This window comes from Humulus lupulus, chromosome 3 (assembly GCF_963169125.1).
Source record: "Humulus lupulus chromosome 3, drHumLupu1.1, whole genome shotgun sequence".
Taxonomy (NCBI): Eukaryota; Viridiplantae; Streptophyta; class Magnoliopsida; order Rosales; family Cannabaceae; genus Humulus; species Humulus lupulus.
Window position 1 is genome coordinate 65,782,512 of NC_084795.1, and position 19,794 is coordinate 65,802,305.

Here is a 19,794-nt window from a genome sequence, read left to right on the forward strand (position 1 = left end):
TCACACCCAAAATCCAATCTTGATTTTCAAACTCCTAAGACTTAAACCATGGCTTCCAAGGCTTAAACCAGAGCTTGAAAATTATAAATCATGCCTCTAAAACCTTAAACCACATCATATACGAAATTTAAACATGTTAGAACTCTTACCTCAATCAAGAATCTTGCTTGAACTCTTCTCAATTCCAGCCCCCAACCTCTTTCCTCTTGATTAACCTAGCTGAATTTCCAACAAAACCAGCCATCCTATCTTTAAACCCCACACTTAATCCTTGAAAATCAACCTTGAACTCAAGCAATAATAGAACACAATCCTTACCTCTGAGTAGTCCTAGCTCAAATTTGACCCTGGGTTGTCTCCAATCCCTCTTGAATTTCCTCCTAGGTCTCCCAACTTCAGCCCCTTCTTCTTTTTCCCTTTCCTTTTGATTTTCTTCCAATTTCAGCATAAACCAACATATAACTAAGTGTAATACGTATCCCCTTTTCCTTCAGCTGAAGTAATCTAAATCTTTGCCTAATGACCATTTTACCCTTACCTAGAAATTATCTCCTAACTAAACCTCAAGGGCACTCTTTTCCTTTCACCTATATTACAATTCTACCATTTCTTACATCTAAACTTGTTACTCTCAACAGTTACTAATGGTTACTCAGGTTACTCAATCTCCAATAACCATTAACCACAAATTCTCAACTCAACTTATGAAATTCCCCAAAGTACCCCTGGGCTCCTCCAGAGCCAGATATAAAATCCCATTGTGACTTTTAAGTTAACTAGCTCCCTAGGACCGTCTCGGCACGTGCATCACAATAATATCACCACACTCACGTGGTACAAATCACATAACGCAATTATCACATTTATGCCCTTAGCGGGATAAGATTACCAATTTACCCCTAGCATACAAACGGGGTCCACATGCATATTTATACCACCTAAACATGCATTCTAATCACATATTCATTCAAATTCACATATTTTATCATGTTAATCCACTAATTTCCTTCTAGGCACGCTAATCAAGGTCCTAAACCTTATTAGCGACTTGGGGTGTTACACTGAGGGTGCTGGAATAGTCGAAGGGGGCGTGGGCACTGTTGTTGGGGCCGTCAGGAGGTCGATCTCAAAAAGGCCTGATACCCTTTGGCGTTTCAAGCGCACCAAGTCTGAAAGGCCCATGCTGTCTTCACAAACGAAACATCTTGGTTAGTCCCAATAAATGAAAAGAAAACCATAACAGGATAATATTTGCAAAAAAAGAAAGATAAAACACCTCGGGAGCCCCACCACAATCAGGCTCCTTGGAATGGAGGATGGTACTAGCAAATTTGCGTACGAGATGACCCATCTCCTGTGTTAAATTGGTTTCATACTGACAAAACCAAGAGGCATGCATGGTCGTCGACTTGTCAAGAGGCACGAAGCCAGGAAGGTGCCTTTTTCTCTTAGATTGTGGAGGAATGCGTCGATGAGATCCTTGTAATCCTGGTAATCTTTTGTAGACCAATGACATTCCAAAACTTGGCCACATTCGAGAAGAGAGAGATAAAACAAGATATGGAGGGGACTAGTTCCCTCCCCTACGTGCCTAGCATAGTGAAGAATGATAAGAGATTTACCTTGATGCACGGAGGACGAGTCGACCCGCATCTAGCTCCGCCTCAAGCTCTTCGTCTTCTTTCACCTCCGCAAAAACTTTGATAGCAAGAACACTCTCTGTGCGCTCCTCGCAGAAACGCTACTGGTATTGCTAGAGTGCCTTGGCTGCCATGAAATTCGTGTGTAGCTTCGCTTCCATCCGAGATATCTTCGAGTCCCGAAACTGGGTAAGGACCACTAGATTTACACTTTGCTCCGTCTGAAGCAGCCCACACTGTCGAAGACGGGCATCAGTGACGAGAAGGGAGAGCTTTAGCTCCTCATTACGGATAGAGCCTATCACCTGAAGCCTCTCATCGAAGGAATCAATGAATGGGGCACGACGATACAGACCTGATTAGGACAATATGTTCAAAGATTAGTAACAAGCTAAGTGCCATCGGGCTAACTTACGCGAGTTCGATACTTACCGACGGTGGTGAAGTCCAAGAGTAAGGTGGGATTAGTCCTCGTTGGGAAATCATCTGCCCAAAAGAATTGATCTTTATAAGCCTGAGCGAGGTTCTCGTTGCCACACGAAGCTTTATATCCTTTCCCCGGACTTGTGTGTTTCATCAGGGTATAATATCCCCCTTTTCCCCCTTCTTCGAGCATTGCCAAAAACTGTAGATATACAGTATTTCAGCAGGGGACGGAGTAGGCCAGTTTTGGGTCTTATATAAGACGTAGAGTCTGTCCAGTACCCGATGGCCATTCGGGGACAGTTGAAATGGGGCTATGCAAATGAATTTGAGGAAGTCGACATAATATTGATGCAGTGGTACTCGAGAACGATCTAAGGGCCTAAGATCAAAGCGGTGTAGAATGTGATCGTTGGCATTGGAAAAGGGAAATCTCGAGTATGAACTGAAAGGACGCCTAGGGTCAGAAAAGACGTTTCGGGCCACAGAATTGACCTTTCATTAATTGCACGGATTGATGGGTCCAACAATGGGGTTCTAGCACATGGCAGGAAATCTCGTAGTGACATCAGGAGAAGTCCAAATGTTTCCTATCCAAGGACTTTTGGAAGTCTTCCTCAGTTTTAAGTCTCCACTGGTCGAGGACGAGTAGAGACTTAGGGGGAAATTGTTGTCTGTATTTTCACCCAAGGACACGTGATAATCCGAGTAGGACATGTGGCAACTTGAGTGGGAGATGTGCTTCTTTCGACGAGGCCACGCCCTGAGGATAAGTCCTCGAGAGGTCGGTTCTACAGTCAAAGATCATTCTCCTCAGATAGAGGGATGACTTCAACTTATCCCCAGGGTCATGTCCCGAGAGCTACGAACGTCTTTCCAAGGTTATGTCCCAAAGATGCTTGGCAGTCCGCTGGTTTTCTTGCCATTAGTTATATTCCAGGCTGAGGACCTAGTCCTCAGGATCTAAAGGATAAGAAAAGTGTTAGCAAATGCGAGTTAGCAGCATTAGAGGAAGACCTGACAACCCTTTTGGGTGATTCGCCTAAAGTGTTGTCGATTGTACGACTCGACCACTCGCACTCCCACTACACCGCCTGTTATGAAGATACGTACAACATGTCCCTGACAGTACCAGGGGCATGTTCCCCATGAAGTAGGTACCTTTCTACAGTGGGCCCCATAAATCTCGCTTGGGTCGTGGTCTCTATTCAATGCGGCCCAATGCGTTGAAGTGTATTAATCCCACAATAATGGGAAGAATGTGTATTAATTACTTCTGATTAATATTAGTGACCCTAGCCTCTATAAATAGGGCTGGGAGTCTCATTGTTAAGGGTTTGGATTTTGAGAGAGAAAAAGACCTTGTACTCAGAGCAACCTAAACACTGCCTGAGAATACTCCATTGAAGCTTGCCCTCACAAGCTTCCAAACCTTTTAATACCAGAGACTCGTTGACTAGGGTTATTTTATTACCTGAACCACGTAAAAATACTTGTGTTCTATTCGCTATTTTCTTTAATCTCTCTTTTAGGGTTGATTGCGAAAATGGCAGTCAACAGAATATATAGACATTATTACCATAATAATAATAATAAAAATCAATCTTCTTTTATAATAATGATAAAAATCAAAGTCTAACATTCCATTTTAAAACATCTTTTAAAATATTTTATTAATTAATTAAAAATCAAAATCAAAATCAATATCTGATTACATCAGAAGTGCCACACGCATAGAGCAGTCCATGCCCTATGCGTGTGGCGTATCCTTGAAATGGGATTTTATTTTTCATGTGATTTTTATTTTAATTAATTAATAATTATAAATTCAAATAAGGTATTATATTTTTAAGGAAAAGATAACAACTTAAATTTCAAAATTCAAAATTTGAATTTCCATTATCATCTTATTATTAATTAAATAAATATAATACTCAAAAACAATTTTGACTATCCATATTTATCTAGATACATTAATAAAACAATTGATTAAAATCAATTTCTTCTATTTCTACACAATTTCACAAATTGTACAAATGCAATAATAAATTGTACAACTTAAATTATCACATAATTACACATTTATCCCGAAGAATAAATATTCTCTCAAATAGCTCATTCATAGTTTAACCATTGTATCAACTCTTACTTTGATTAGTATTGATAGAGCTGCCCCGGGGACCTATGGAGCAATAATTCCAAGATCCAATAAATAAAAGATTATTAACCAAAACTCTTTGGTTCAATAATTATATTTATTAATCTCATGATTATTCCACTAAAAATATGAGACTGAACTATTTAGAATTAAAGACATATATTTATTGAGTACCTTATTGTAACCACAAAGTGTCCATTGATATAATCATTACATACACATTAATCCTCTATTGACGATTCATAATTAAGTGGGAATAAAATTGCTGTTTTACCCTTTTAATTATATCTTGATTCCTAATGTACCATTGAATTTACTAGTGAAGGTTAATTCATAATCTGATTATGAATTTGATGTCAATAACCTTTTCAGTTCCAAAAGGAAACCCAATAGGGAATCATCATTCAATCTATAAGAAGGTATAGATTCCATGTCTATTAAGCTATGTCCCCAGCCATATACATCATTGAGTCCCCAAAACAATAGTTCTTAGTCTGATCATTCTGACAAACCATAACACATGAATCAAAGGATCAAATGACATATATAGGAGTTCATAGTAACTTAAGGACTAAGATCAGTTTGTATATGATCATCAGTTGATGTGTTTTATAATACTACGAAACGGTATTTAAACAAGTATTATTAAATCACATCTGGTCCAGTTCTACATACTCTCAGCATGCAAAGTACCTCCACTGAAGTGTCCTACTACACTAATAACTTGGATCTAGGTCACATGTACTCATAATACTAGTAGACCATACTAGCAGTAATTAATCTAAAGAATCCATAAATTTATTTTACTGCGAACTATTTAAGTTCATTATCTCAATCTCGATCCTCTCATACCAATATGAGATTGAGACCACATAGATGAACTTGTTAATTTTCTGATATTTACTTAATATTATTAGAAATAATATAGTACATAAGCTACATATATACAATAATTCAATTCATTCATTTATTTTAATAAAACCATTGTCGACTACAATTGCTTTAAGGGCATAATTCCCAGCAATCTCCCATTTGCCCTAAAGCACATTAGGCATTTCCCTTAACCCCATGCTTCTTACATGGCCCTGAAAAGAGTTACTAGATAAAGTCTTTGTGAATGGATCAAGATGACGAACTACTTTCAAGAGGCAGAATTGCACGAAGCCACCATAGACGAGGAAACTCAAGTGGGGCTTATTTTTAATAATCTTGCTCACAGTTTTCTTCCATTCACCACCAAATACTTACTAAACAAACTGAAATACGGAATGACTCAACTCATGAATGAGCTTCAAATGTTTGAAGGTATCAATGGTGGACCAAGTAAGGGACATGACAAGAAGTCTGTTGCTGCTACCGAGGTCGCTCTTAGAGAAGCCAACTTAGCTTCATCCTCGGAGAAAAACAAGAGGAATCAGAGAAAGAACAAGAAGGGCAAGGCCACAGCTACTGCAAAATCTGATGGGGCAAAACGCGCTACTAAGAAAGCCAAAGTAGCATGTTTCCACTGCAAGGAGACTGGGTATTGGAAAAAGGATTGCCCAACTTTGAAGGCTAGAGAAACCAAAGCTACTTAGTAATTGGACACCAGTAAAGGAAGGTGAGTTGAAGCATAGAGTCGCAAATGGAGTGTTCGTGAATGTTGAAGCAAGAGGACAAGCTTTTCTACATTTTGGAAATAAATATTTAGTTTGAAATAATGTTTATTTTATTCCAAACTTTAGTCGAAATTTAATTTCAGTTTCTTTATTACATCAACAACATCTTGCTGTAACTTTCACAAGTTTTAATATATCAATTTCATTGAATGGATGTGAATTGTGTGTTGGATGTATGGAAAATAGGCTATACCTTTTACAACCTATCGAACCCTCTGCTTTTAATAACGAGTTATTTAAGGTAGCTAGATCTAGGAATGTCAAACGACAAAATATCGATAACGATAACATGACATATCTTTGGCATCTCTGACTTGGTCATATTAACTATGATAGGATCAAAAGACTAACTAAGGTTGAGCCTTTGAGGGAACTCACAATGGGCCTACCTATCTGTGAATCTTGTCTCGAGGGTAAAATGATCAAGCGTCCATTTTCTGCAAAAAGAGAATGGGCCATAGAATCACTAGGGCTGGTTCACTCAGATGCTTGTGGACCGCTAAATGTTCAAGCAAGGGGTGGTTATGTGTATTTCATCACTTTCATTGAAAATTACTCGAGATACTCATGTCTTTACCTAATGCATAGGAAATCTGAAACATTTGAGAAGTTTAAAGATTCCTTGCAATGGCTCAAATCCAATTAGGTAAAATGTTAAAGATCTTGCGATCTGATAGGGGTGGAGAATACATGGATGTGCAGTTTCAAGATCATTTAGCTGAACTTGGGATATTATATCAACATATTGCCCCAGCTACTCTGCAACAAAATGGTTTTACGGAGCGTCGGAATTGCACGTTAATGGGAATGGTTCAGTCCATGACTAGTTTTCCAACTCTTCTGATCTCTTTTTGGAGGCATGACATACAGACCCCATGTGAAATTTTAAATGTCGTGTCATCTAAAGCTATCTCCAAAACACCCTTAGAACTATGGAATGGTCGTGAACCTAGTTTGCGTCATTATAGAATCTGGGGGTGTCCCGCTCATGTCCTGAGGAAAAAGGAAGGAGAGCTAGAATCGCGAACTAAAGTTTGCTTGTTTGTTGGCTATCCTAAAAAATAAATATTCTCTCAAATAGCGCATTCACAGTTTGACCCTAGTATCAACTCTTACCTTGAATAGTGTTGATAGAGACGCCCTGGGGACTTATGGATCAATAATTTCAAGCTCCAATAAATAATAGATTATTAACCAAAACTCTTTGATTCAATAATCATATTTATTAATCTCATGATTACTCCACTATAAATATGAGACTACACTCTTGAGAATTAAAGACATATATTTACTAAGTACTTTATTGTAGCCATAAAGTGTCCATTGATATAATCATTACATACAAATTAATCATCTATTGATGATTCATAATTAAGTGGGAATAAAATTATCGTTTTACCTTTTTAATTATATCTTGTTTCCTAGTGTACGATTGACTTCACTAGTGAAGGTTAATTCATAATCTGATTATGAATTTGACGTCAATAACCTTTTCAGTTCCAAAAGTCAACCTAATAGGGAATCATTATTCAATCTATAAGGAGGTATAGATTCCATATCTGTTAAGCTATGTCCCCATCCATATACATCATTGAGTCCCCAAATAAATAGTTCTTAGCCTGGTCATTCTAACAAACCATAACGCATGAATCAAATGATCAAATGACATATATAGGAGTTCATTGTTACTTCAAGATTAAGATCAGTTTGTATATGATTATCAGTTGATGTGTTTTATAGTACTACGAAATAGTATTTAAACAAGTATTATCAAATCACATCTGGTCAATTCTACATACTCTAAGTATGCAAAGTTCCTACACTAAAGTGTCCTACTACACTAGTAACCCAGATCTAGGTCACATGTATTCATAATACTAGTGGACCGTACTAGCTATAGTTAATCTAAAGATTCCACAACTTTATTTTACTACGAACTATTTAAGTCTATAATCTCAATCTCGATCCTCTCATACCAATATGAGATTGAGACCACATAGATGAACTTGGGAATTTTTTGATATTTACTTAATATTATTAAAAATAATATAGTACATAAGCTACATATACACAATAATTCAATTCATTTATTATTTTCATTAAAACCATTGTTAACTACAATTGCTTTAAGGGCACTATTCCCAACAATCTCCCACTTGCCCTAAAGCAATGAGGCATTTCCCTCAACCCCATGCTTCTTACATGACCCTGAAAAGATCTAATAGATATAGTTTTTGTGAATGGATCTGCAAGATTACCTTTTGAGGCAATCTTCAAGACAACAACATCTCCACGGTTGACTATCTCTCGGATCATGTGATATTTCCTCTCGATGTGTTTTCCCCTCTTGTGACTTCTGGGTTCCTTTGAATTAGTTACTGCCCCACTGTTATCACAGTATAGAACTAGTGGCTTATCCATGCTTGGAACAACTTACAGATCCATATAGAACTTCTTGAACCACACAGCCTCTTTAGTTGCTTCACAAGCTGCTATGTATTCGGCTTCCATGGTGGAATCTGCAATACTGAATTGTTTAATACTTCTCCAAACTACAGCACCTCCTCCAAGTGTAAAAACTGATCCAAATGTCAACTTTCGACTATCTTTGTTTGATTGAAAATCAGAATCAGTATATCCAGTAGGGTTCAGGTCTCCACCTGAATACACAAGCATGTAATCTCTAGTATGTCTGAGATACTTGAGAATATTCTTTATTGTTGTCTAATGACTCAATCCAGGATTGGATTGATAATAGCTGACTATCCCTACTGCATAACAGATATCAGGTCTACCACAGAGGCATAAGGATACTGTCTCATATCCTCATCTTTTGTAGGTGTTTGGGGACATTGTTCTTTAGACAATGTAACTCCTAACTGGGTAGGCATAATGCCTTTCTTGGAGTTTTTCATGCCAAAGATTTCTAGCACTTTATCAATATAAGTTTATTGAGACAGTCCGAAAACTTTGTTATTTCGATCTCTACAAATCTGAATTCCCAAAACATATTTTTCTTCTCCCAAATCCTTCATTTGGAATTGCTCAGCTAACCATTTCTATACTTTTGATAATGTTTCTATGTCATTCCCAATGAGTAGAATATCATCAACGTAAAGAACGAGAAATACCACAATCTTATCTTTGATTTGTTTGTAAACACAAGGTTCGTCAACGTTTTGTTCAAAACCAAACATTTTGATTGTTTCATCAAATCTAAGATTCCAAGATCTAGAAGCTTGTTTGAGTCCATAAATAGACTTAAGAAGCTTGCAAAATTTTTGCTCCTGACCTTTAATTTCGAACCCTTCTGATTGAGACATGTAAATGGTTTCGTCAAGATAGCCATTTAGAAAAGTTGTTTTAACGTCCATTTGTCAAATCTCATAATCCATGCAAGCAGCTATGGATAAGAGTATGCAGATAGATTTAATCATGGCCATTGTGGATGCTCAATATCCCGCGCCCGTAAAAGATCCCAGACACGTGCTAAGGTCCCATGAAGGCCTAAATGCGTATCTGAGCTGCGGGACACTCAGGCCATCGTCCCTAGGCAGCAGCCTTGCATCAACTCGTGATGCGTGAGGTCCCAGCCGCATCACCATGGCCTCGCTCGAACGCGCCTAGGCGCGAGGCCCGGCCTCGCTCGGCCACGGCCCAGGCACGCGGCCCGCCTCACGTGCGCGCATCACCATGGCCTCGCTCGGCCATGCCCCAGGCGCGCGGCCCGCCTCGTGCGCGCATCACCACGACCTCGCTCGGCCATGCCCCAGGCGCGCGGCCCGCCTCGCACGCGCGTCCACGGCCTTGGTCAGCCATGCCCCAGGTGCGCGGCCCTCCTCGCACGCGCGTCCCGCCTTGCGCGCGCACCTCCACGGCCTCGCTCGGCCACGCCCTAAGTGCGCGGCCCGCCTCACGCGCGCACCACAACGACCTCGCTCGGCCATGCCCCAGGCGCGCGGCCCACCTCGCATGCGCGCATCATCATGGCCTCGCTCGAACGCACCTAGGCCCGAGGCCCCTACCTCCATCTCGGCATCTTGGGGGGAGCCCGTATAACCCGCGAGGCCATGGCTCGGCCATGCCTAGGCCAAGCGCACCATCTCACGTGCAACGTCTTGGACCGCCCCGCAGCCTCGCGGGGGGCGTCTCGTGGGAGCCTCTCCCACGATCTACGCCTATATGGCGACCTCGCTCCAATGGGTCTCGTCCCGAGGCCCCGCTTGCATGATGCCAGTTTTCAAGGTGACCCACAAGAGACAAAAAGAGTACGAACAAGGTACCTCTAAAGGGGTACGTACATGCCTGCTAGGATCAGGGGACAGGTCTGACACCTGTGCCCGACAAGTAGTGGCGGTTGGGAGTAGTACGAGGAATGGCAATGCCACCACCACGTCTCTGACACCCGTACAAGGAAAGTAGTGGAGCCATGACCGGGTACAAAAGCTGAGGTGCTCCCACGAACTCTGACCATGTACCAGAGCCAACACCACTACCCCTGGAACCACTCTCCTGTTAGTGTACTCATGTACCATCTGGTCCCCTGGACCACCATGTACCCAGGGCCATTAGAGCCTACTATAAAATGAACTCTAGCTCCACCTGAAAGGGGGTTGGAAAATTTACTGTAGCAAGTGCTTGAGAGTGAATGAAAAATTGATTTCTCCATTGTTGTTCTGTCATTATTCTTGAGATAATACTTAAATTTCTAAGGCTATTTTATTGACAATCTTTACTTTGCAATTTTTTCCAACTTAACTTAGTTGACGAGTTCTCACCGTCAACAGTTTGGCGCCGTCTGTGGGAACGTAAGTTCCAAGCTACTGTTCTACCATTACTTCTGGCAAGAAGAAATGCCAAGACGTTCAAAGCGACTCAGGGAGCCGCGGGAGGTGGAGGTCCACCTTACCGGAGTCCATCTGAAGGCCTCCATGAAGGACCCTCCTCCACCCAGAGACGTGGAGCCCCCAAGGGACCCTGGGGTTCATGAAGGTGATAGAGAGGCCTCGTCACTGACCGCTCCACCTGGAGAGAGTCCTCCAATAGCACCACCGGAAAATGCTAATGAGTTCCGTCTCCCTAAATCACCACAGGTACCGAACTCCGGCCGGCAGGACCCGGGCCCCTCTACCCGTAGGCGTGATAAGCATCCCCGGGTCCATTCCGTGAGCTCGAGTTCAAAATCTTGATTCTATGAAGAAGAAATACGTGAGCTCCACCATAAGAACCAAAGGTTGGAGACCACCCTGGAGAACATGCAAGAGGTGCTGAATGGCCTATTGCATGGTAAGTCAAGCGTGACCTTGCCGAAGAGGAAGGAGAAAGGTCGGGAGGGGGTGGAGACCACCGTACCAGTAGATGATGGGAGGACTCGACACTCTACCAGTAACACCCCCCGAGCGAAGCGAAGCGAACATCCTGAACCACCGAAGCAGGCCCAGAAACCAGAGCCAAGGACCAACGCTGCCCCTCGCAACGAGGACGAGGTCACCTTTAAGAGAGCACCCTTAGATTTACGGGAGGAGCTCAATAAAAAGAGGGCGGGTAAAGGGACCACGTCCCCTATGGCGCCTCGGGAGGGCAAAGGGGTGGGTGATCCTAACCCATCCACTTTAAAGGACTCCCTAAGCAAGAGAAGGCAGGACTTGGACATAGAAATGAAGAGCTTGCGAAGCAAGATCGTCATCGCCTCAGGAGGTCAAATTTTTCAGGAGGAGTTCGACCATGAGTCACCCTTCGTCAGGGAGATCCAGGCCATCAGGTTCCCTGCCAACTTTAAAGAGCCCCACGTGACCCCCTACGAAGGAAGCACAGATCCGAAATATCATCTAGATACATTTAACGACCTGATGAAGCTGAGGGGAATTGGCAGCGGGGCGAGATGTCATTGCTTCGTTTTCACATTAAAAGGACCTGCGTACAAATGGTTCAAGAGGCTTAGACATGGGTCCATCCGATCTTGGCAACAACTTTTTGATGAATTCCTCCAGCAACACCACGCTGTGCGAGACTACGCGATGCCAGGCACCAGCCTCGCCAATGTGAAGCAAGGAGAAAACGAGAGTCTTAAGAGCTATATCCACAGGTTCAACATGGAGGCGGCTAAGGTAGGAAGCCTGACCTGCCGAGAGCTAAAAATGGCCATCACAGTAGGAGTACGCCCAGGGAGCAAGTTATGGGATAACATGCTTAAGAGGGAGGTCACAGACTTGGATGATTTCTACGAGTGGGCACAAAAGTACATTCGCGTGGAGGATGGTCACGAGAACCTCAAGGCTGGAAAAGGCCCATCGCCCCCAAAACCTTCAGTCCGGGATAACCAAAGTGGTGCAAAGAAGAAGGGGGTTTATGAGGGAACGAGGGATGATCGACCCCGGAAGCACCAACGCTCTGATGAGCACACACAGAGCCCCTACACCTTTTACACTGACCTCACCCACGCGAGGGAGGATATTTTCATTACGAACGAAAACCAGGTCCCTTTCAAAAGGCCCTCGCCAATAAAGAAAGATCGGTCTAAAAGAGACCCCAGCAAGTATTGCCAATATCACAAGGATATCGGCCACACCACCGCGGAGTGCAACCATTTGAAGGTGGAAATCGAGGAACTCATCCGCAGAGGATATTTGAGCAGGTATGTGCGCAAGGATAGCCAGAGGCCAGAAGAAGGGGTGTCCCTACCGCAGGCACGAGAGGTGGCCCCAGAAGTGCAAGGGGAGGTCAGGACCATCTTTGGAGGACCAGGATTCGGAGGCGATTCAAGGAAGGGGGCCCGAGACAAGTATGCCAAGGAGGCCCGACGAAGTCCACCACCTTGCGTTTTAAGTTTGGAGCAACGCCCCCCGAAGAGCTTCAAGGGCGAGAATGACTCAATAAATTTCACTGAAGAAGATGCGCAGGGGGTGCATTTCCCTCATAATGACCCCCTGGTGCTAACTGCCCAGCTTGCTAACATGAGGGTACATCGGGTCTTGGTGGATAACGGGAGCTCTGTGGACATCTTGTATCGACCGGAGCTGGAAAAGATGGGATTGAGCCTCCGTCACCTAAAGCCTTGCACTACGACTTTGTATGGGTTTACGGAAGACTCGATGCAACCCCTGGGACAATTGAATTAGCCCTCACCATGGGGGAGCAACCCAAGCAAACCACCGTAATGGCTAAATTTGTCATTTAGCCCTCTGAGAGAATTGAAAGCGATAACTTATGTGTATCACCTAGCTATGAAATCCCCAACCCTCGGGGGAGTATCATGCGTGAAAGGGGAGCAGAAGGAAGCGAGGGAATGCTATAACATGTCCCTCCACGCAGCCACCAAACCATCTATACCGATGACAATGGTTGTGTATGAAGGAGCGACCCACACAAGTTAGATCCGCACAAGATTGGACCCTCGGGTTACGGAGCCTCTTGAGAAGTGCTACCAGCAAGGCTTCGGCCCTCAGGGCAACAAGAACCTATGTTTAGTTTGTTCCTCGTTGTTTTAGCTTAAGTAAGTAAGAATCAAAGAGGCTACCTAGGTAACCTCCTAATTAGATGTAACCCCTTTTATTTACAAAGTTGGATGTAAACCGCATGCTATGAATGAAATTGTTTGCAACTTCACATGTTGTTTTTCTTCGCTGTACGAGCATCAGCCAAAGTGCCTGTCGAAATAAATTTCACCAAACACTTGGGGGGCAGGGCAGGAGGCAAAAACATACAGTCAACAGGGGGAACCTAAAAAAAGAAAAGCTCCTAAAAAGGACCATCTAACGGAGGATCCTAAAAAGGACCCCTTGCCCTCCTAAAAAGGACCCTCTATCAGGAGGATGGTAAAAAGGACCCTTTAACGGAGGATCCTGAAAAGGACCCCTTGCCCTCCTAAAAAGGAGGCTCCTAAAAAGGGACCTTTAACAGGGATCTTAAAAAGGGCCCTCTATCAGGAGGACCCTAAAAACGATCCTTCATCAGGAGGACTCAAAAGGGACCATGACCCTAAAAAGGACCCTTTAGTGGGGGATCCCAGAGGGACCCCTTATATCAGGGCCTTAAGCGAAGTCCTTACAAGGCATCCCCTGGGTTCACAAGGATTAGCTACCCTTGTGGACATCAAGGAGGCCAAAGGGACTTACAAAAAAAAACTATGGTAACGACAGTAATAAGTCTAGAGCGGCCACCAAGCCGTCTAGCCAAAAAGGGTCCTAAAAGAGACCCTTGCAAAAATAGTACTATGAATAACGACGAGAAGGAAGCTTCTCGCAACAAATAATAAGCGTGCACAAGAATATATAAAAGGATAGCTAGGACCCAAGGGGTCAAAATATCCTTATAAGAGTAATCAAGAGGCACCAAAAGAGGTCCTAGTGAACCCTTTCACATGGGCTCCAAAGGACCTCCAGCCTGGTAAATAAAAGAGGGGAACCAACCAAACCCCATCATACAGGCTTAAAAGGGCCTCGAATGCAGTAGAATAAGAGATAAATAGCAACACATGTATATATACATTGAAAAAGAAAGTTTTGAAGACAGTACAAGAGTTACAAAAGAAAAGTAGTAGTGATAATGATATTACAGAGTCAAAGAAAAAAAAAAAAGAGCGTACACCCATGGTGGGCTAGCTAACAAAAGTTATGAAATGACTACTTCAGGGCCTCCTACCATGGGCGCTCCACAGGGCCGCTCGAGCGACGGCATGCTCACCAAAAGAAGAGAAATCAAAATTGGGATCCTGCCTCCATACGTTGTAAAGGGCGCGATCTATGGACCTGTACTCAATGGCAGTCTTCTCCGCCTCCAAGGAAGCATTTCTCTCCTGCAATGTAGCGACATTGGTCCTAGCAGCCTGGAGTTCGGTCCTGGTAGCCTCGACTTCGGCCCTTGCAGTCTGGAGTTCGACCCTGATAGACTCTACTTCGGCCTCTAAATAAGTAACCCTCTCCTACGACACTGTCACGATATCATTGGTCGCCTGGAGTTCGCTCTTCAGGCTGGCAACTTGGTCCTTCAGCTCCTTGGCCTTGGCAACCGCCTTCAGCTTCCTTCTTGACGAGGTGGAAAGTTTGGCCTGAACCTTCTTTAGCTCAGACTGGGTTTTCTGAAGCTCTTTCTCGAGCTCCTGGACTCGGGCTGTAAGGCAGTCCCTCTTAGCAGTAGACGCGGAGAGGTTGTTGGACGAGTCGGCAAAACATAGAGCCACGGTGTAGGCCTGCACAAGAAAGTTAACGGCATCAACAATAAGTAACAAAAAGAAAAACGCATGTACATCTATACATAATAATGCCGACGCAAGGTGTAGGAACTCACCCAGGCCATGGTGCGCCTTAGGGTTTCCCCAAGGTCCATTTGGGCAACGTTCCCAAGACCGTTCCAGTTAGATACAGGGAGGCCCGAGGCAAGTTGGATGTATCGCTGCCCGTAAGACGTCGCCATCTGAGTCACCCAGGGCTCCCCATCCGCACCAGTGGCACCTGGTTGGGTGAGGACGGACGACCCGCTCGCCGAAACAGGAAGGGGCGCGGTGAAAGTGGAAAACTGAGGATCTGGTAGATCAGAGGGAGGCTCCGGAAGGTCGAAAAAATAAGTCCCCGATGGTCCAGGGTCGAGAGGAGCCTGAGAGAAGGCGTCGTAGCCCTCAGGGTCAGGGCAAACATAACACCCCGGAACGGCCCGCTGGTCTTGAGAGTGAGGGGCTATGTCCGGATCATAGGAGGCACATGGAGGGCATCCCCCAGGAGATGGGGGCAGCTGGTGGGATCCCCCGCGGTCAAGGGGGCTTCCTCCGGCTCTTCCTCATCCTCATCGTCGTCTGGGCAAGGCTCGGCCAAGGCCCCCTTCATCTTCGTGGACCCAGAGATGGTCCACAACAACTTGGGGTCCGAGACAGGGGACAATTTATAGCGGTTCAGATTCTTTACGGTGAATAGGCACACCGCCTTTTTCATAGCGGGGTCAGCGCTGAGGAACGTTCTCATGTCTCTCGCTTCCGACTCGACAACTATGGGTTCAGCGAATTTCTCTGCATAATACACGCCATGGTCGATATGAACGTAAGTCACGAAATAATAAGTTGTAAGAAATTAAAAGAGAGAAAGTGATGCTCTGGGTACTTACTGGGAGTGGCCCGAAAGTTCTCGCGGACAGAGTGGGGGCCTTCCACGAAGAAAAATTCCTGCTTCCAGGACCCTGGGTTGGACACTGAGCCCTCTATCAAAGTGGCCTCATTGTTGGCTTTTTGTAAATAGTAAAAGCCCTTGGACTTGGGAAGGAGCATGAGGTTGTAGAGGAAATGCACCTCCGTCGCCGTAGGAGCGCGTTTAAACAGCTTCGTGAATGCAATGAAAAGGCAGCTTAAAGTCAACAAGCCATTGGGAGCCATCTAAAGCGGGGCAAGGTCGAAGTAGTTGAGGACCGCAATAAAGAACGGGTGTAACGGGATGGTACCACCCGCCTTCAGGATGTGCTCGCTGAGGGCCACGAAGCCGGGCCTAGGACTGTCAGCCCGACATGTCTTCTAAGGAACATATAACGCGTACTCTGGAGGGACGCGATAGTGATCCACGATGTCCATCAGTTTGTTTTCGGACACACGCGACACCAGTTCGGTTGCCAGTAAAGGAGCATCGTCCGGTTCATTGGAAGTCACCTGTCGTCGTGCCCTCGGCATATCTGCAAAATCAAAAGAAAAATGTGAGGAAGGAACAGAACACTTGACCCTCCATTTTTTCTTCCTAGCAAGAGTCTTCCATCGAGGGAGCGACCGCGGAAGTGCTAAGCTAGGAAAAACCAAGACTAGGGGCTGAGGAGAAGCAGAGGCAGCCCCATGACAGTCATCAGGCAAGGATGGGCTGGAAGGCTCAGGCGGAAGGTGTTCCTCCATAAACTCCAACTCCCTCTGCAACTCTAAGAGGGTCCCCCTAAGGCTCGCTACATGGTCATTAAAGTCTGGGGGGACAGGTGCTCCGTCTCCTCTCGACACCGAGTCAATCTCGCTCTCCACCACTCAAATTTTACGCCTAAGTTCAGCCATGTACTCAAGATGGCGGATACAGGCCTGCCTTAAGGAGTCATAGTCCCGGTGAGGGTTTCCCTCAGGGGACTCTGAGTCTGAGGACAGGTCAATAAACTCAACCCCCGGAGGTATGTCGGACGGGCCATCACTGGCCATGAGACCTCGTCCCGAAAGCGAAAAGGGGTTCACGTATAAATGAGGGAATGGCTACAAAACACAAAGGAATAGGCTTAATATCTCTAGATGCAAACGTCCTAAATGGCCCACTACAGGGTATAAAAAAGAGGGGCATGCATATGGTCAAACTCACTACAAGCTCAGGCCAAGGTACCCCATCCCGAGTAATGCTAATTTGGACCCAATGAATGTGAGAGAAAAAGAAAATATACCTCAAGAAGATAAGATGGAGCGTTGTCAAGGTCGAAAGGAGGTCGAGGGCCAAAAAGCACCGAATGGTCGAAAGCACGTTTCTGCAGGAATAAAAAAAAATGGTGTGTTAGCCCCCAAATAGACATACCAAAGAATTCGCTCATATGTAAAAAAAAAAAAAAAAAAGATGAAAAAATAAAATGAGGGAAGCTATGGCAAAAATGTGGGAGTGGGGGATTGAACCCCTTACCTCTTGGAAAGGGAAGGATTCTCAAAACCACTAAGCCAAAGAAGTAAGGTAAAAATAATGAGACATGCATGAAGGCCTATTTATAAGAATCAAGGAGAATAGTCTACAAGAGCACCTAAAGGTCCTCTCCTAGACTGGGGGGCAAGTGTGGATGCTCAATATTCCACGCCCGTAAAAGATCCCAGACGTGTGCTAAGGTCTCATGAAGGCCTAAATGCGTGTCTGAGTCGCGGGACACTCGAGCGTCCTTTGGCAGCAGCCTCGCATCAACTAGTGATGTGTGAGGTCCCAGCCGCATCACCACGGCCTCGTTCGGATGCGCCTAGGCGCGAGGCCCGGCCTCGCTCGGCCACGCCCGAGGTGCGCGGCCTGCCTCGCGCGCGCGCATCACCATGGCCTCGCTCGACCATGCCCCAGGCGCGCGGCCCTCCTTGCGCGCGCATCACCATGGCCTCGCTCGGCCATGCCCCAGGCGCGCGGCCCGCCTTGCGCGTGCATCCACGGCCTCGCTCGGCCACGCCCCAGGCGCGCAGCCCGCCTCGCGCGCGCACCTCCACAGCCTCGCTGGGCCACGCCCCAGGCACGCGGCCCACCTCGCGCGCGCACCCCAACGGCCTCGCTCGGCCATGTCCCAGGCGCACGGCCCGCCTCGCATGCGCGCATCATCATGGGCTTGCTCGGACGCACCTAGGCACGAGGCCCCTACCTCCATCTCGGCATCTTGGGGGGATCCCTTATAACCCGCGAGGCCATGGCTCGGCCATGCCTAGGCCAAGCGCACCATCTCACGTGCAACCTCTTGGAGCACCTCGCAGCCTCGCGGGGGGCGTCTCGTGGGAGCCTCTCCCACGATCTACGCCTATATGGCGACCTCGCTCCAATGGGTCTCGTCCCGAGGCCCCGCTTGCATGATGCCAGTTTTCAAGGTGACCCACAAGAGACAAAAAGAGTACGAACAAGGTACCTCTAAAGGGGTACGTACATGCCTGCTAGGATCAGGGGACAGGTCTGACACCTGTGCCCGACAAGTAGTGGCGGTTGGGAGTAGTACGAGGAATGGCAATGCCACCACCACGTCTCTGACACCCGTACAAGGCAAGTAGTGGAGCCATGACCGTGTACAAAAGCTGAGGTGCTCCCACGAACTCTGACCATGTACCAGAGCCAACACCACTACCCCTGGAACCACTCTCCTGTTAGTGTACTCGTGTACCATCTGGTCCCCTGGACCACCATGTACCCAGGGCCATTAGAGCCTACTATAAAATGAACTCTAGCTCCACCTGAAAGGGGGTTGGAAAATTTACTGTAGCAAGTGCTTGAGAGTGAATGAAAAATTGATTTCTCCATTGTTGTTTTGCCATTATTCTTGAGATATTACTTAAATTTCTAAGGCTATTTTATTGACAATCTTTACTTTGCAATTTTTTCCAACTTAGCTTAGTTGACGAGTTCTCACCGTCAACTGCCATTGGTGAAAAACTTTCTTCATAATCAACTCCTTCTTTTTGTGTGTAGCCTTTTGCTACTAGCCTTGCTTTGAATGTCTCTAATTTCCCATTTTCTCCTATATTCTTCTTGAATATACATTTGGAATTAATAGGTTTAACATTTTCAGGTGGATCTTCAAGCGTCCAGAAAGAATTGGAATACATCGATTCCATTTCAAGGTCCATGGGGTTTAGCCATTTTTCTTTGTCAGAATCTTCCATTTCATCTCTATATGTCAATGGATCATCTTTGTTTGTGTCAAACACAAGCATCTGAACTTCATGTTCATAATGAACTGTTTGCTTACCAACCCTCCCACTATGACGAAGCTCTCCATTATTCTGACTAGAACTAGCAATATCCTCCGGTCATTTTTCATTTGCCATTGCCAGTTATTGGTCTTGTTTATTTGAGACCATTTCCTCAAGTACAACTTTACTTTGAGGTTTGTGGTTATTTATATAGTCATGCTCTAGAAAAGTACCATTTGTAGATACAAACGTTTTGTTATCTTTGGGACTATAAAATACACCACCTTTTGTTTCTTTGGAATATCCTACAAACATGCACACCTCAGTGTGTGATTCCAACTTACCAGTCTTTCCTTTAAGCACGTGTGTAGGACAACCCCATATATGAAAATGACGTAAACTAGGTTTAGTATCTATTTACTTGTGAAATTGGCCAACGGTCGTATGTACAATTTACGACACCTTTTTTATAGAATGAATATAATATACGATAGAGTACAAATATCTTAAATACACACACAAAATTTTTATAGTGGTTCAGGCCTATTCTGATGAACAGTAATA